The sequence below is a fragment of the Trichechus manatus genome, unplaced genomic scaffold (assembly GCF_000243295.1).
Source record: "Trichechus manatus latirostris isolate Lorelei unplaced genomic scaffold, TriManLat1.0 scaffold00334, whole genome shotgun sequence".
NCBI lineage: Eukaryota > Metazoa > Chordata > Mammalia > Sirenia > Trichechidae > Trichechus > Trichechus manatus.
Genome location: NW_004444270.1, coordinates 251,718 through 269,305, shown reverse-complemented (window position 1 = coordinate 269,305; position 17,588 = coordinate 251,718). Strand labels below are relative to the sequence as shown.

The window sequence follows — 17,588 nt, the reverse complement described above, 5'->3', positions numbered from 1 at the left end:
GGATTTTGAACAAGTTGTAAAAAGCCAATCTGTGTATATTATGAAAAGCCATAAACCTTATTGATTTTGAAGCCTTTTTATTTGAAAGACATGTATATGGAAAACCCATAGACTGTCAATGGGTCTACTTCCCTCCCTTCATTTCAAGAGTGTCTGACTGTGGGTCATTTCACATTTGCACAAATTGATCTCCACTCTGACTCTATTTCAAAATAGTCTATTTATTTTGTCTCTAAACACTTGTCCAGGTTTCTCTCTGAGCTCTCCCTTGTTTCTCATTCAGTTGTTCATGTCTATTTTTCCTTGTTCAAGTTGACGTGAGAAGCAATGTATAGTAGAGCATAACATGTAGAAAATAATTTTAGGGAATGCAAATCAATGCTGACAAAGAGGGTCAGACTCTAGTTCCCTCATCAAGAACATGCTGGGTCTCTAATGTTAAAAAAAGGGATGACTTCATCTCAACCCCCAACCTTACACCCAAGCATCCCTCAGCCAATAGAGAGGCAAATGGAACAGGGAGGAGAGTAGGGGCTTTCCTGGCCATCATGGGATGACATTAATAGCTGGTAATCATAGCATTTCTGACACTGGACACATTCATTGCCTTAGTGCCATAGCAACACAATCAAATCGCCCATAAATATGAAATGGAGATTATTCATCTGCAATTACAGAGAATATTTTTCAATAACACATATGGATATGAAGGAGTCCAAATACGGGAAAGATGACTTTGTAGAACACCACACCCATGGCTGAGAGCATATAAATGTCCCAGTCTAGAAGGTGATGTTAGAACTCAAAGTCTTGTCACTGTAACTCAGCTGAACTCATGTCTCCTCTCACCATGTCTTACAGCTGCTGCTCTGGAAACGTCTCCTCATGCTCCCTGCAGGGTTCCTTGTGCTACCCAGGCTCCTCCTGTGTCTCTTCCTCCCCCAGCCACCTGGTCTACAGCACTGGTCTCTGCTCTCCCAGCACCATCCAGCTGGGCTCCTCTCTCTACAGGGGCTGTCAGGAGATCAGGTGTGAGCCTAGCAACTGCCAGACCTCCTGTGTGGTGTCCAGCCCATGCTAGATGTCGTGCTACTGCCCGAGGACCTCCAGGCTCTGCAGTCCCTGCCAGATGACTTACACTGGGTCTCTGAGCTTCAGTACTAGAAGTAGCTAATCCCTGGGCTGTGGATCCAGAAGGCTCTACTCAGTGAGCTGTGGATCCAGTGGCTTCACACCCCTAAGTAATGGCTTCTGTGATTTCCCTTCCCTGGGCTATAGATCTGGAATCTGCCCCCCAACCTACTTTCCTTCTAGAAGTTGTCAGGCTTCTTGTTACCAACCAACTTATGGATCCAGCTGTTATTGATCAAAGTGTTGAGATGCTAGAACTTCTGGGCAATATGTTCCAGTCTCTAATTTGATCTTCTATCAACTTCATTATTTTCATGAACAACTCTCCTCATACTCTCTGATCACTCCTCAGTTTTTCTCCAGCCACCAAGTACTAATCAAACAACTGCCTCTAACATATGCTAAATTTAATAAACTAATCCATTGGATTAGTTAATGGAATTAACTCATTAACTGAATGAGGTAGAAGATAAATTAATGGAATTCATGTTAATTACTTTAAATTAATGTTAATGAATTAATGGATTAATTAATAGAACTATTGTCAATGTGTTTCATTCACATATTAGATGAAAATACAAATGGATATAATCTAGTAAACTTATTCACTCTGGCATTCAAATATGCTGTTATGGTATCATTAGTTTTTTTTATAAAATGCTTTTTGTTTTGGGGGCAGTGGTGGTTCAGGGGTAGAATTCTCACTTTCCGTGCAGGAAATTGGGATTTAATTCCCAGACAACACACCTCATGTGCAGCCATCAACCGTCTTTCAGTGGAGGCTTGTGTGTTGCTATGATGCTGAATAGGTTTCAGAGGAGTTTCCAGACTAAGACAGACTAGGAAGAAAGGCCTGATGATTTACTTCCAAAAATCAGCCAATGGAAACTCTATAGATCACAATCGTCTTATTCACAACCAATTATGAGGATGACACAGGACTGGGCAGCATTTTGCTCTTTTGTGCATGGGGTTTCCATGAGTCAGGGCCAAATCAATGGTAACTACCAAGAAAAACGAGGTAAAAGATCACTATTCCTCTGGGAATAAACTTTGAAAAACTAAGAAAGGGTGGATTTAAACCATTTCCTTTAGGTCTTTAGACATTTTCTTTCTTTAAAACTTGTATTTTCTAGAGGTCCTTACTTTGCATGTATAGACTTTATGTGAATAAAAATCTCAGTATATAGCATACTTCAAGGAATATGGGGCCTTGATATTTGCTGACAAGAGGAGAAAAACAAGGAATGTGGAAGATATGACTGAAAGGGAAAAAAGTTTAGGCTATGTATTTTTTATATAAGCTTAAATAGCTTCCTTCGATTTATTCAACATTGGATAGCGAACTGAAACATACCTCTTCATCTCACTGACTACTTTTGTATATAATTAATGTTTTTCCATGTGTTTAATGAGGAATCAGTTATCCTTGGTGGGAATTAGTGAGGTTTTTGAGGATTGAGTTTCCACCTTTTTGTATCCAAGACTCAAACCAAACATGGTTAGAGACAGCAAGGCTTTTATAGCAACAGAAATTATTGTTTCATTAGCAATTCAACATACAATTGAAGACCTATGTTTTGGTTTTGTATGTTGCCATTCTGATATTTTATAGGCCCAATATTTCAGAAAATGATAAAGTGTATATGTAGATATATACATATATAATATTATAAAACTAAAAACAAAAAGCTATTATCTTTGTATAGAGGTAAAGGTTAAGTGCTTGACTACTAGCTGAAAGTTTGACCCTTTGAACCCACCCAGAGGCACCTTGGAGGACAGGACTGGTGCTCTGCTTTGAGAAGGTCACAGCCTTGAAAACCCAATGGACTTCAGTTCTACTGCGACAAACATGGAGTCGCCATGAGTTGGAATAAACTCAACGGCAACTAACAACAACAAACATCACAAGGAAGACACATTTTATGAACTACAGTTATTTTTGCGCATAAGAAATGGAGAATCAGAGTCGAGCAGGGATTTGCCACAGGTCTCAGTCCTGTAAGGAAGTCAAAATCCTAGATTTTATGACAGATGCGAACTAATATGAGAAGCAAAGACACAAGTAGTATGGGTGAGAATAAGGACAACTTTGAGAACTTGAAATAAAATGAAGAAAGCATAGAGGTATAAAGGTACTTGGTGTCAGGGAAGTATTGAAAATTAAGTTAACATGTAATTAGTGTTTGTATTGCATAACTGTGGGAAATAACACTGTATATATATATAGATAGATAGATACAGCAGACATATATAGCAGATAACATCACTTCATCATTTGGGTGTCTAGAGTTTTGGATCCCATTAAACTTAGTTTTTCTCTCCTCTCATTCATACTACTAAAACTGTGCTCTGATTAGTCACTTTTGTTTTATTTTCTTACCTTTGTAAACATTTTAAAATATTTTATAAAACAAAGCTTTTGTAAAACTCTCTATATAAAATATTATATTTATTTTATGTAAATATATATTCATGTTTAATGCATAATATAAATTTATATACACATAAAATAAACAATTAAACCTCTTGCATCCTCTACTGCAAAGACGGAAACAAAGCACCTGGTGGGCTTCTTTGGATTCTAGAAGGAAAATATTCCACACCTAGAAATACCTCTCTAGCGTATATACCCGGGTTTAGTTGGGGCCAGGAGCAGGAAAGGATTCTACAGGTGTAAGCAGCCCTGTTGGTTTGGCCAAACAATCCAGAGGACCACATGGTGTCATGGGTATCTGTGGTTAAAAGAAGGAAACAATAATACAGTGCACCATCTTCATGATCATTGGTATGTTTGATCCATTGTTGTGGCCGTTCTGTCAATCCATCTCATTGAGGGTTTCCCTAATTTTCACTGACCCTCTTCTTTAACAAACACGATGTCCTTTTCTAGCAATTGGCTTTACCAGATGATGTGTCTGAAGTAAGCAAGTCAAAGTTTTGACACCCTCAGTTCTAAGGAACATTCTGGATGGATTTCTTCTAAGACAGATATGTTGACCCTACCAAGTCATCAAGTCAGGTGAACACAGTAGCAATCCAGTAAGATGGAAATCGTTCATCCAGGAATAAGGATGAGCATAAACAGAGAGAAGTCTGCATGAGTATGTAGCCCAGACTCCCATGTCACTGACCAGAATTGTACAAGCACCTCCCCTTCAGTTCACACATGTGGTCATATTGAGTGCTGTATATGACTAGCTGAAAGAAGAGGGAAACACACACAAAATAAGCTAGGTTTACTGATAGATTGGCTCTAATGTGGATGTCATTAAATACTGTAGTAAGAAAAACATCTTCCCAAGGGCAGAGCTTTACATAGAGCACCTAGTACAAGGTGCTCCACTTTGTGTAGAAGAAAAAAATGAACCCAGATGATGATATATATAGATTCCTGAGCAGTGGCAACAGGTGTGACCAGCTAATTAGGAACCTGGAATAGAAAATATTAGAATATTTAGAGAAGGAAATCCACATGTAGAAATATTTGAATTGGTATGTGGGAGTGAAGATCTTTCTACTATTCGTTAATGCCCACCAGAATGCATCCACCAGGGAAGAGAAATAACACAATCAAGTAGATAAAATAACCCAACCTGTTAATGTTAGTTAGCCTTTGTCAGCAGACCCCCAATTCTGGAAAGATGAGCAAGTAAACAAAGTGGTCACAGAGGCCATGCATGGACCCAATAGCATGTGCTATTATCACAAGGCTGCTGTATGTACTGCTACCTATGAATGTGCAATCTATCAGCAATAGAGGTTAATGCTGAGCTCCCAGTAATGGTGCTGTTCCTCAAGGAGACTGACCACAGACAGAGGCATCCACAGAGTGATGATACCCTATTCAGGATATGAGGCTGCTTTTCCTCCTTACATATCTTGATCAGCACCACTGTTCAGGGGCTTATGGAATGCTTGATCCACTGCACGCAATTCCTCACAACGTAACATCCAATTAGGAAATCCACTTCACATTGCAGCAGTGTGGAGTGGGCCCATGACCATGGGATCCGTAGGTTTTATCAAAAACCATACTACCCTGAAGCTACCTGCCTGATAGAGCTGTTCATTATCTTATTGAAAGCAAATCCAAGTGTCAGCTTGGAGGAAACAGTCTCAAAAGATGGGGCCCATGGACCTGCTTACCATCACTTCCAGTGACCCATGTAAAAACTTTTTGCTTCTTATCCCTGCAGCTTTGGAATCTACAAAGACAGTGGTCTTAGTCCTCAAAGGCAGACTGGCCAAGAGACACAGCAAAGGTCTCACTAAACTTTAAGCTATGGCTGCTGCCTGAGGACTTTGGTCTCCTTGTTTGCAGGGCCCAGCAGGCCAAAAAAGTAAAGAGTTACCAAGGGGTTGCCATGAGTCAGAATCAACTTGACAACAACTAACAACAACATCTGACCCCAACTGGTAGAGGGCGGTAAGGCTACTCTTACACAGTATGGGTAGGGAGGTATACGCATGGAACTCAGATGATCCACCTGGATGCATCGTGGCACTTCCTTAACCAATTTTCAATGTGACTTGTTAAGTACAGCAATTGTAGCCAAAAAAAAAAAAAAAGAGTTTGATTACTAGAGACTCAGACATCTCAGGAACAAGGGCTTGAGTAATACCACAAGGAAAGTGACTAAGACTAATAGAGATGATAGCTGAGGGTGAGGCAAAGTTATAATGGATAGTGAAGGAGGGACATGATGCATATCAGTTGCAGCCCCAAGGTCAAATGCAGTGATAGGGACTATATTTCATTCCACTGACCTCACTCTTCTAAGGAAGAGAGGCCTACAAGAACCATGGAGGTCGGGTCTCCTAGACATATAGGGAGAAGATGACCTTTATGTTGTAAGGGGTAGACAGTGACAGACACTGACATGAACTACAACTCACATCACTCTTCAAGAAAGTAATAATGGTGTTAGGTGACAGTCTCTCTCTGTTGACTTCTTCAGGCTCTGCACCAGCTTTTGAGCTAAGGTCATGCTCTCCTCAGGACAGCCCTGGTCATGATGGAGCTGCTTTGTAGAAGGGTCTAGGCATTTCTTCTCTATCCAGGGCTCCTCTAAGGAGCAATATTTGCTCTGAAGCTCCCTGTTGGTCTAGCAGAGACATTTTCTGGTCTTAATCATGATCTAATGATGCTCACTGGCCAATCCTGGTCTCTCTAGCTTTTTTTCACTCTCCAATAAATGTTTGGATTTCTGACCCCATCTTAACACCTGCTTTCTGCAGAATCCAACTGGTAAAATTTCTCTATATTCTTTCCAGAATGTTTCCTGTCTATTCTAAAAACATTTTTCTTCCTATTAGTGTCTATTTCAGTGCAAGTTGGTCTAACATCATGAGCCCATTGGAAATTAACGTTCAGATATTGCACGTTGAAAGAAAAAATAAAACAAAGAGCAAGGGTGATAAAAGAAGGATATTATGTATTTTGAGAGGAAATTATAGGAAGGGAACTAATTTTGAAAATGCACAAAATTCATTCAAAGGCTGAGCAGTAAAAAGCCTGAGTCATTCTAGGATGCGGACCCTGGGATCTTTTGAAATTTGGAAGGTAAAAGTTCATAAAATAAGTTCATTTTTAAACAATTTGATTTCAATTACATTTAGATGAAAACAAAACAAAAAGGACAATAAGTAAGCAGAAGAGAAGCCTGAAATCCCCACCCTTCATTTCTGTAACTAGTTCCTCACATTATCTCAATTGTCCCTGCAACCTCTTCACATGTGCCCACATTGGCTCCTTCTTCTTACTCTGTTTCAATTCAGTCTTCTTGAAACAATTTAGTCTTTAAATGTTTGTCCGGTTCCTCTCTGTTTTATCCATTTCTCATCATGCATTATTTTCCTCCCTCCACTGAATGTGAGAAGCACTGTATAATGTAGTAGTTGATAGATGGAAAATAAATTTGGAGAACGTGAATCAGTGGTGACAAGTAGAATCACTCATTAGAAGGACCCTTATAAAAACAAAGACATGCCACTATTACTTGACACAGTAGAGCAGTTACAGAAAACATCCCAGAGCAAAGTAGAAGCAGCCACATATGGAGTGTTGGCCTGGGGAGCAAGGAGGAGCTTTCCTGGCCAGGATAGGTTGAGCATCACTGACAAATAGTCTTAGAAATTTTCACCAGCTTCGTGTTGTAACAGCAAAATTATAGCAGCCATAAAAACAGTATGTGGAAAACTACTCAAATATAGTTGCAATTACAGAGAAGATTATGGAGTCACACATATGCAAATGAAGGAGACCAAAGAAGGAACCATGACCTTATAGTGCTACACCCATTGCTGAGAGTATATAAGTGCCCCAGTCTAGAAGGTGACATTAAAGCTCAGAATCTTCTCACCGTAACTCAGCTGAAAGCATATATCCCGTCACCATGTCCTACAACTGCTGCTCTGGAAGCTTCTCCTCCCGCTCCCTGCGGGGTTCCCTGGGCTACCCAGGCTACTCCTGTGGCTCTTTCTCCCCAAGCCACCTGGTCTACAGCACTGGTCTCTGCTCTCCCAGGACCTGCCAGCTGGGATCCTCTGTCTACAGAGGCTGTCAGGAGACCTGCTGTAAGCCCAGGAGTTACCAGACCTCCTGTGTGGTGTCCAGTCCCTGCTAGACGTCATGCTACCGCCCGAGGACCTCCAGGCTCTGCAGTCCCTGTCAGAAGACTTACACTGGGTCTCTGAGCTTCAGTACTAGAAGTAGCTGCTCCTTGGGCTGCGGATTCAGAAGGCGCTGCTCAGTGAGCTGTGGATCCAGTGGCTTCAGACCCCTGAGTTATGGCATCTGTGGTTTCCCTTCCCTGGGCTATGGATCCAGATTCTGCTGCCCAACCTACTTTTCTTCTAGACGTTTCCAGTCTTCCTGTTATTGACCAACCTGTAGTTCTGGCTTCTACCAATTACCAGTCTCTTACCTTTCCTTCAAATACAGGCTGAGTGACTGTTTCTAGAATAAATTTGATAGCTTAACCCCCCCCCCCAAAAAGTATGAGTATTTCAGATGTAGTTCATGCTAATTTATTTTCTATCCAAAATGGATAAAAAAATCAAATGATCATAATCTAATAAACTCCTTCATTCTGGCATTCAAATATGTATTTTTATGTTATTATTTGTCTGTTATTGACTAGAGTTTGTGCGACGTTAGATCTGTCGGGTTAAATAAAAGATGGATATGCATCTGGGAGTAAATTTTGGGAGCCTTAGAAGTTGTGGAAGAAGCCCTGGTGGTGCAGTGGTGAGTCACTTGGCTGTGAACTGAAAGGTCGGCTGTGTCTCAGCAGCCACTCCATGGGAGAAAAAAATCTGGCAATCTGCTTCCGTAAAGATTACAGCTGAGGAAACCCTCAGTGGGTCGGTTTTACTCTGTCCTATAATAAGGTCCTTATGAATCGGAAGTTGTGGATCTCATCTAATTTCTTTTGGCTTTGGATATTTTTCTCATTCAAACTATAGTTAGTGGGTATCCTTCTTTTGTGATTTTAAAGTTTTATGAATGAAAGTCTCAGGATCAGGAAATAAATGGATTCTTCAGAGAATTTGAATCTTTATGCTGAAAGAAGGTGTGTAAACACGGAGTTGATGATTCATCAGGAATGTTGTGAAAAGGAATGAAATTTAGGTTTATGTGGTAAGAGCAGCAAATGAAAGAAATAAAGGAAAAGAACAATTAAAAAATACACGAGCCATAAGTCACTTCACTCAATATTTATTATTAAAAGTTACCAGATCCCTGCAGCCAGTGATAAGTTTCCTACATGTCCCACTCTTCTATAGGTATGAAAGGAGCTGGGCGAGGATTCCTCTGAATAGGCTCAGAATACTTGGGAGGCCTCTTCAATGCTTCCCTAAAGCTCACACTAAATGCAGAGGAAAACAAAAAAGCCCTTTATACCAGCAAAATCGGCTATTTCATTTGTATCTTATATAACATTGGGGACCCTGTGTTTTTATTCTTTTGGTAGCATTTGAGGTTTTTACAGGAGAAGTATCTCAGGAAACCATAGGAGGCTAAGACGTTAATAATAATAGCATGTTAGTAAGGAATAACAACTAATAACAAGAAGACATTATCCTTGAATAATGTTAAAATCAATGTTCAAAGGATAATCCTATCCATTACTGCTTTACACCAAAAAAAAAAAAAAAAATGACAAAGATACATTTTTTAAAAATTAAGTCATTTTAAGCATAAGAAAATAGACACCTAAAGCCGATCAAATGTTTCCACAGCACAATGTGTGTGTGATAGAAAATCCAGAGCTGGGAACTCACAAATACATGTTTGGAAGCCACTGGTTCTACAGCCCACAGCCACCATATTTTCATATAAAATAGTCTACTGTTTTTAAATGTTGGTTAACAATTCTTTTTCAGAAACAAAATCATCTATGAGGTTTGCTTACATTATGCCAATAAAATACCTACGCTGCTTTCGGTACATGGTGTGAGAGTTAGCAAAGTTTCATTAAAATAATATCCATTATTTATACCTTAATATTAAAGAACGATTAGAAATGCAAAAGGAAAGGGTAAAAGGAGGAACCTGGTAGGTCTGTGGATTCATGCAAAAAAAAAGCACTCTGCCCAGAAGCAGATCTCCTGAGAAAAATGGACTGACTTCAAGTTTTGACTGAGATTGGCCTTGCTCCCCATTCAGCATGTAGTCACTCTTCAGCTGTGCCATCAAGACTATCTTGAAGAAGGTTTGGATAAGAGAAAAGGGAAAGGGGAAGATAAAATGCATAATATTGTAATGATTGGAATACGTTTCCTGTTGGATGGGCAAATAAGAATAAAATTTAAACTCTGCTTTGGGCTATCGGTAAATAGAGGACTTACAAAATAGTTATTTATATTTAGAACAATTATTTCCTTACTTTGCTTTTCATGTAAGAGCCCTGTATTATGTTTATTTTTCAATTGAATGCTATTTCTATTAATGTTTTTAAGGAACCAAATTTTGACTTTTTTATATTCTACAAGAAGTTTGTTTACTCACTGATTTCTACTTTTAACTTTTTCTCTTTATTTTTGTTTCCTCTCGTCTTGATTTGCTGTTTATTTTAACTACTTGATCTTCAGCTTTTCTTCTTTTCTAAATAAATGCATTTAATTATATGACATTCTCAAAGCACTGAATTAACTACAGCCTACAAGATTTGGCATTGTGTCTTCAATATCATTCCAATCAAAATATTTCCTAATGTCTATTCAGATTATTTTTTTCTTTGAATCACCGGTTATTTACAGGTATATTTCTAAACTGATAACATTTGGAGTATTTTAGAGCTATCATTTTTCATTGGTTTGTAGTGTGTTATCACTATTATCAAAGAACATAATCTGAATCATTACAACCAATCACATGAAGTTTGGTGAGGCTTGCTTTATGATCCAGCATCTTTAAACCCTTTCTCAACCCATAGGACACATTTTATCCCATCCACTTTTTCCACCACTCAAGTCTCTTGGGACTTTACTTTCCCACTAAAAGCATTTGCTGTCCTCCAGTGGGGACTTGTGAAATAGTAAAAGGAGGGGGGGAAAAAAAGCCCATTGAAGCAAAATAGCTGGGGTATCAGACTTAAATGTGAGGTAGTGTATCCAGAAAGTGTGATTGGGTAAAAATTTTGTCTCTTCTGTCTTTTGTATCCCTAGATAAGCCTTGTAAGCGTATTTATGGTTTCCTGTGTGATAGTCAGGAGCCCAGGTGTGTTTTGTTTGTTTTTGTGTGTGTGTGTGAGTGTATATTTGGAAAACCAGAGATTCTCCATGTAAACTAATGGAAGGCACCCTACAATAAATTGTATCTCCCATGACTGCTAGGAAAAATGGGCACCCACCAGTCATGACACTCGAGAACCCCCTGAGTTTTGTGGTAATCATGTATTCCCACAAAATATTTCTCAAAGTCCATATTATCAACCAAAAATTTAAACACACTCCTTGACTCAGCATGCTTGCATTAATGAAAACACATGGTATCAAAATATATATATATATAATTGGATCTTGAAAGATTTTAAGTGAAATTCCATATGTGCTTCAAAAGAATATGCTCTTCAGAACTGAAGTTATTGGGTGCTGTGTTTCTGATATATCAATCTGACCAACTTTCTTAAATATATTAGTCAAAGCTTCTATATCCCCACTGATTGATTTCTGTCCATTTCTTACACATCTCTAAACATTGTGAGTGACATGTGCATGGTGAACTCACTGTTCTTTATTCTGAACATTTTTATTCATCACTAGTAAAGCTGGTATGACCTGTATTAATAAAGTCTACGTTCATTTTTGGCTTGTTTTAGATAATGACTTAGTTATCTAGGCTGCTATAACAGAAATACCACAAGTGGATGTCTTCAACAAACAGAAATTTATTCTTCCACAGTCTAGAAGGCTAAAAGTCCAAGTTAAGACCCCAGCTCCAGGGGAAGGCTTTCTTTCTCTGTCAGTTTTGGGGGAAAGTCCTTGTCATCAATCTTTCCCTGGTCTAGGAGTTTCTCAGCACAGGGACTCTAGGTCCAAAGGAAGCACTCTGCTCCTGGCACTACTTTCTTGGTAGTATGAGTTCCCCCTACTCTCTGCTAGCTTCTCTCTTTTATATCTCAAAAGAGATTGACTCAAGACACAGCCTAATCCTGTAGAATGAGTCCTGCCTCATTAACATAAGAGCCTCTAATCCTGTCTCATTAACATGGAAGTTAGGATTCACAACACATAGGATAAATACATCAGATCACAAAATGGAGGAAAACCAAACAATACTGGGAATTGTGGCTTAACCAAGTTGTCACACATTTTTGGGGGACACAATTCAATCCATGAAAGATGATGAATCTCGTTTCTTTCAATATCTCTGTCCTTCTCTTTAGAGACATCCCTTTCAAGTAGAGTATTGTTGTTTTTTCTTTTTCTGGTCTTTTTTTTTTTTTTTTTTCTTTACTCAATCTGGCATTCTGCGCAATACAAGTTTGCCTATATTGAAACAGGAACATACAATTAGAAGTAGATGTTCAGGTATGATTTAGAGGAAAAGTGATCCTAAAGAAGAGGGCTAGGAAAGAAGGAAGCTTCCTATTTCTAGATAAAATTAAAGGAGGGGAACAGTCTCTGACACTGCTAGAAACTCATTTAAAGTCTGAGCAATTAAAGGCTGAAGACAATTTGAAGAGAGATCACTGAATTTTTTTTTCTGTACTTTTGGACATAAAAAGGGTATTAAAAGTTCTATGATGTTTGAATGTCAAAACCCACAAGTTTAAAGTAGAATAGAACGGAAGCCAGAGTGCTTGCCTTTTTCTCAGTGTCACTTGCTCCCTCCTCTCATCTCAATAGTGTCTGTCTCCTTAACTCTTTTCACATAAGCCCAGATTGGTTTCTATTATTCTGCTGATAACTTGACTTTAAATACTTGAACAGGATTCTCTCTGTTCTTAGCCATCTCTCATTCAATGGCCTTACCTATTATTGCTCTCTTTCCTGTGGACCTGAGACACACTGTGTAATATTATGTGACTGATAAAAGATAATTTTGGAAAATGAGAATCAGTAGTACTGAGAATGGTCAGTTGTTAGAAGACTCTGCTCTCTGAGCTATGGATCCTGAAGCTGCTACTCACAGGGCTGTGGATTCAGTGAATTCGGATCCCTCTGTCCGCGGAAACTGATGAAAGATGACTTCATCATTCCCCACCCTCAGGGGAAGATTCACATAGAGTCATGGCCAGGAAGACTAGGAGGAGATTTCCTGGCCAAAATGGAATGGACATTACTGACATAGTCATTGAGTTTCTCACATTGAAGTGGTTTGTTGGATTTGTGATATAACAGGGTATTTACAGAACTCATAAATAGTACACATAAGAAACAATCCTACTGCAAGTACAGAGAAGATTGATGAATTAAATATATGCATAAAAAAGGAGTACAAAACTACAAATGATGACCCTGTAGTATACCACAACCATTGCTAAATATGTAATGACCCATCCAGAGAGTGACAATAAACCTCAGAACTTTCTCATGGTAACTTAATTGCGCTCACTCCTCCGCCATCTAGGAGGCTACCTTGTCTACCCAGGCTCTTCCTGTGGCTCTTCTTCCCCCAGCCACCTGGTCTATAGCACTAGTCTATGCTCTTCCAGCACCTGTCAGCTAGGCTCCTCTCTCTACAGGGGCTGTCAGCAGATCCACTGTGAACCCAGCAACTGCTAGACCTCCTGTGTGGTGTCCAGCCCCTGCCATACCTCCACATTCTGCAGTCCCCACTAGATGACTTACACTGGGTCTCTGGGCTTTGGCTCCAACAACGCCTGCTCCCTGGACCGTGGATCTAGTAGCTGCTACTCACTGGGATGTTGATCCAGTGAATTCAGACCCCTGGGTTATGGAGTCATGACTTCTGTCATGGATTGAGTTGTGTCCCCCAAAAATATCTGTCAGCTTGGCTGGGTCATGATTCCCAGTACTGTATGATTGTGTAATCTGATGTGATTTTCTTATGTGTTGTAAACTCTATCACTATGATGAGATTATATGTGATCTCCTTACGTGTTGTAAGTTCTATCACTGTGATGAGGTTATACTGATGAGACTGACAAGATTAGATAGTGTCTTAATGCAATATCTTTTGAGATATAAAAGAGAGAAGCGAGCAGAGACACATAGAAAACTCATACCACCAAGAAAGTGTTCTGGGAGCAAAGCACGTCCTTTGGACCTGAGGTTCCTGCCCTGAGATGCTCCCAGACCAAGGAAAGATTGATGCATCACAAGGACCTTCCTCCAGAGATGACAGAGAGAGAAAGCTTTTTCCTGGAGCTAAAGCCTGGAATTTGGACTTTTAGCCACTTTAACTGTGAGGAAATAAACTTGTCTTTGTTAAAACCATCCACTTGTGGTATTTCTGTTAGAGCAGCACTAGATGACTAAGACAACTTCCCATTTCTGGACTATGCTTTTTTTTTTTCTCAATACCTAACCTACTTTGCCTATAGAAGCTGTTAGTCATCCTATTGCAGATCAATCAGTGGGTCTGGCTAATAGGGACTAATATATTGAGTGTCCAGATCCCTGTTGTCAAGTTTTCAGTTCTGGGCTTCCATCGTTTTTGTTATTCACTGCCAACTTGCCTCACTCTTCTTATCACCATTTCTTCAACTCTCCTGATGACAGATTCCTGGATCACCTCTTATCTTTTGCCAGCACTGAAATGAACAACAACCCAAATTTAAAGTCTGATGCTGGTATTTGTAATAGAACTCATTTTAACAGACATTCTCCACCAAAATGAAGGAAATTTTACATTATTTAAATGCAATAAACTTCTTCATCCACAAATAATGTTAATGTGGTAATTTGTTCCTTGTTTCCTTTCTAATTTTATTGTTTTGTGTATTTGTGGGTTTAAGGTGAAAGATCAATATGCTTCTGTGAACGGACTTTGAAAGACTAGGTGTGTAAAAGGGTAAAAGGTCATAACCAATATCCTTAGAGTTTTAACCCTCTTAAGCAGTGATTTCTTAGTAGTTCACAGTTTGAATGTGCAGCTTCCTCGGATAAAAATCTCAGGAGCAGATTAATTCACTCAATGAACAATTGAACATGCATCTCTACTGACAGTAGAGGGAAATTAAGAAGCTGGCACAGGCACCAAGAACATATAGAGCAAGAAAACTATCTAGGTTTATATGGTATGACCTATACGGAGAAAAACAAATAAATAGACGACCAGTATGTGCTTATAAAATTGATAAAAATGCCTATGAGATTTTAGTAACCATCACTGAATTCACTCCATTTTCCTTGGCAAAGTGTCTGAATTTCTGCATTCTACCAAGCATTTTTCAGCCTGATTTACTGTGCTAATGTTGTAAGAAGGCTATTATTGAACCCGGGTGGAAAGGGTCTAGGTTTACAAGATTTGGGTTCCATCTTGGTGTTTTCTCCAGTCTTAAACTCAATGTAGCTGAAAATGAGCTTCTACAGTGGCCAATATGTCTTTCTCAGTTGTATCTCACCATACAATTGAATATCCTTTGATTTTTCTTTTTATGATTACTTTCAAAGCTTTTATAATCATAATATTCAGGAAATAATAAATTACTAAAAATTCTAGCTTGTTTTAAATAAAATTTAAAAACAAAAAGACATTGTATTTGTGTAGAGCCAGGCAATCTTTAGGGAAATTCCCTATGCGTTGTTTCATTAGACCCTCAAGCATCCCTGTGAGGAATTCATTCATTGTCTCCTAAGGACCTTTTACATATGATAAAATGGAGACTCAGAGAGAATCCTAGACTTGCCAAAGGTACCATTCCTTTAAGGAAATGAGAATTTCCCCCTCTCTTCCTGAATCCATAAATATGAGAGATATAAGTGAAAATATAGATCATTAAATTAAACTTACTTATTGTATATATGGGGAACTTGAGACCTAGAAAAGTTAGTTTTAGGTCATGCAGGAAGTTAATGGTGAAGCTAAGAATACAACCTCTGGTTTCTTAAGTTCTATTTTTATGCAGTTTCAATACATCTTGTGATTTCATCTTCTTTCTACTTTTTCTTCTCTTCCTTCTTCTGCTCCTCCTCATTAACATCACTATTATCACCACTAGGTTGCTTGGGAAGTAATTATGTTTTCTGTACTGCTGCTGTGAAATTTAAAGTAAATAGAAGAAAGAGAGAAAATATTTTAAAAATTCCATTTGGCTTTTTTTGAATAGAAATTGAATGGCAGTGTCATATACTTCCCTGTAAACTCAATCTTACTCTACAACTAGTTTATAACTTCCATGATTTTCAAAAATGTAATAATCCATGTTACACTCATATGAAAAATCCTCACCTATGGCCCACAGTCATGTTAGAGATCCAGAACACAAACAAAATAGCATTAATGTGGGGCGATACCTCTTCTTTTTGACTAGGCAAGGACCATCTATGATGATTAAAAATTACCTCGTATTTCAGATGTGAAGTGGTTCTCTTTACCTTGGAAGTTCTCTAGTCAACAAGCGAGCTTCCTTTTAATAAATTCAGTAGTAAGTACACAGCAATACTGCACAGCACTCACATACAACTAGTAATTCCTATGTTGGAGATGGTAATTTTGTAATATCACAACTGGTACTGACAGTACATATAATAATAGCTCATTTCAAGATGTGAGAATCAAAGTCTGGAAATTTGATATCTCAAGAAACTTTTCTCGTCTTATAAAAATACTACTCTAGAAGTAGCCAGCCTATAAAATAAAACAGTTACAGTCAAGTCAATTGTGACTCATGGCAACTCCTTGTGTGTCAGAGTAGAACTGTGCTCTACAGGATTTCGAATGGCTGATTTTTTGGAAGTAGAGTCAAGGCTTTCTTCTAAGATTCCTCTAGGTGGACTGGAACCTCCAACCTTTTGGTTATCATCCAGTGTTTAGCCGTTTGTACCACCCATCCAGCCTCTGCCCCAAGTCTTTTGCAACATTGCAAATTTACCAGGAAAAAGAACTGGTTCTCCACATATTCCAGCAACTTAGTTTAACACAGCAATTTTGGGCTTCCAAGTGCCTACCAAAGCATTCTTTCTCACTCTGAAAGATTCTCATTAGACCTCTCATAGGTCCTGCCCCACCAGACTTCCAGGTTTCTCCTGTTGCCTTCCCTATCACTTCTGTTATACTCACTGATTCTGTGGTATTTAAATCCTGGGGTTCAGGTCCCAAATTTCTGCTGTCCAAGCAACTTTATTTCTAGCAACTGGTCATCTTGTGACTGGTCAACACGCAGTTCTGACTTCTAGGAATTAATGTATTCATTTTCCCAGGAAATTCATCATGAGTCATTTCCATGCAATTGATTTCACCAATTTCTGTTTATTTATTCTTGTTGAATTAGTGATTCAGATAACAGCTTTATTCACCCTACATTACCCCTCATATTTCTTAGAAGTCATGCTTCAGTAGGACTTTGTCAAACATCTTGTTAGTACCAGTCAGTTCTCAAAATAATATTCATTCAGCTCTTCCCACAGGCCAGACTCTGTTCTAAGGGAATGCATTGATGAACAAATGTTTTATTACATATTTTTTTTCCAAGGAGGATACATTCATTCATATTGTCAAACTAATCAAAGCACAAAAATAGTTAAAGTGTATAGAGTTTATCTGAGCAGTTAATCTACATGCATACAAGAAGACATTTCTGTTCAGAAAAGCAGGAAGTCTTCTTTTAAGCCTGTTATGATGAGTTTTTAATTCAATACCCCATTATTTTCTTCTTTGAATTTCTTTTTTTTTTTATATATATATTATTTGTTTTCTTTAATGGAAGAATTCTGAGTCATGGAGTGTGTTTAAATTTTTGGTTAGCAATATGGATTTTGAGAAATATTACGTGGGACTACATGGTTACCACAGAACTTAAGGGTTCTTGAACCTT

General features: G+C 38.6%; 2 pseudogenes; both read left to right on the top strand.

Moving 5' to 3' along the window:
* The first annotated feature begins 823 nt into the window (after nt 1-823).
* LOC101349518 (keratin-associated protein 13-1-like) lies at nt 824-1,366 on the top strand (annotated as a pseudogene).
* A 6,127-nt stretch (nt 1,367-7,493) lies between these two features.
* On the top strand, nt 7,494-8,021 carry LOC101349267 (keratin-associated protein 13-1-like; annotated as a pseudogene).
* The last annotated feature ends 9,567 nt before the right edge of the window (nt 8,022-17,588 follow it).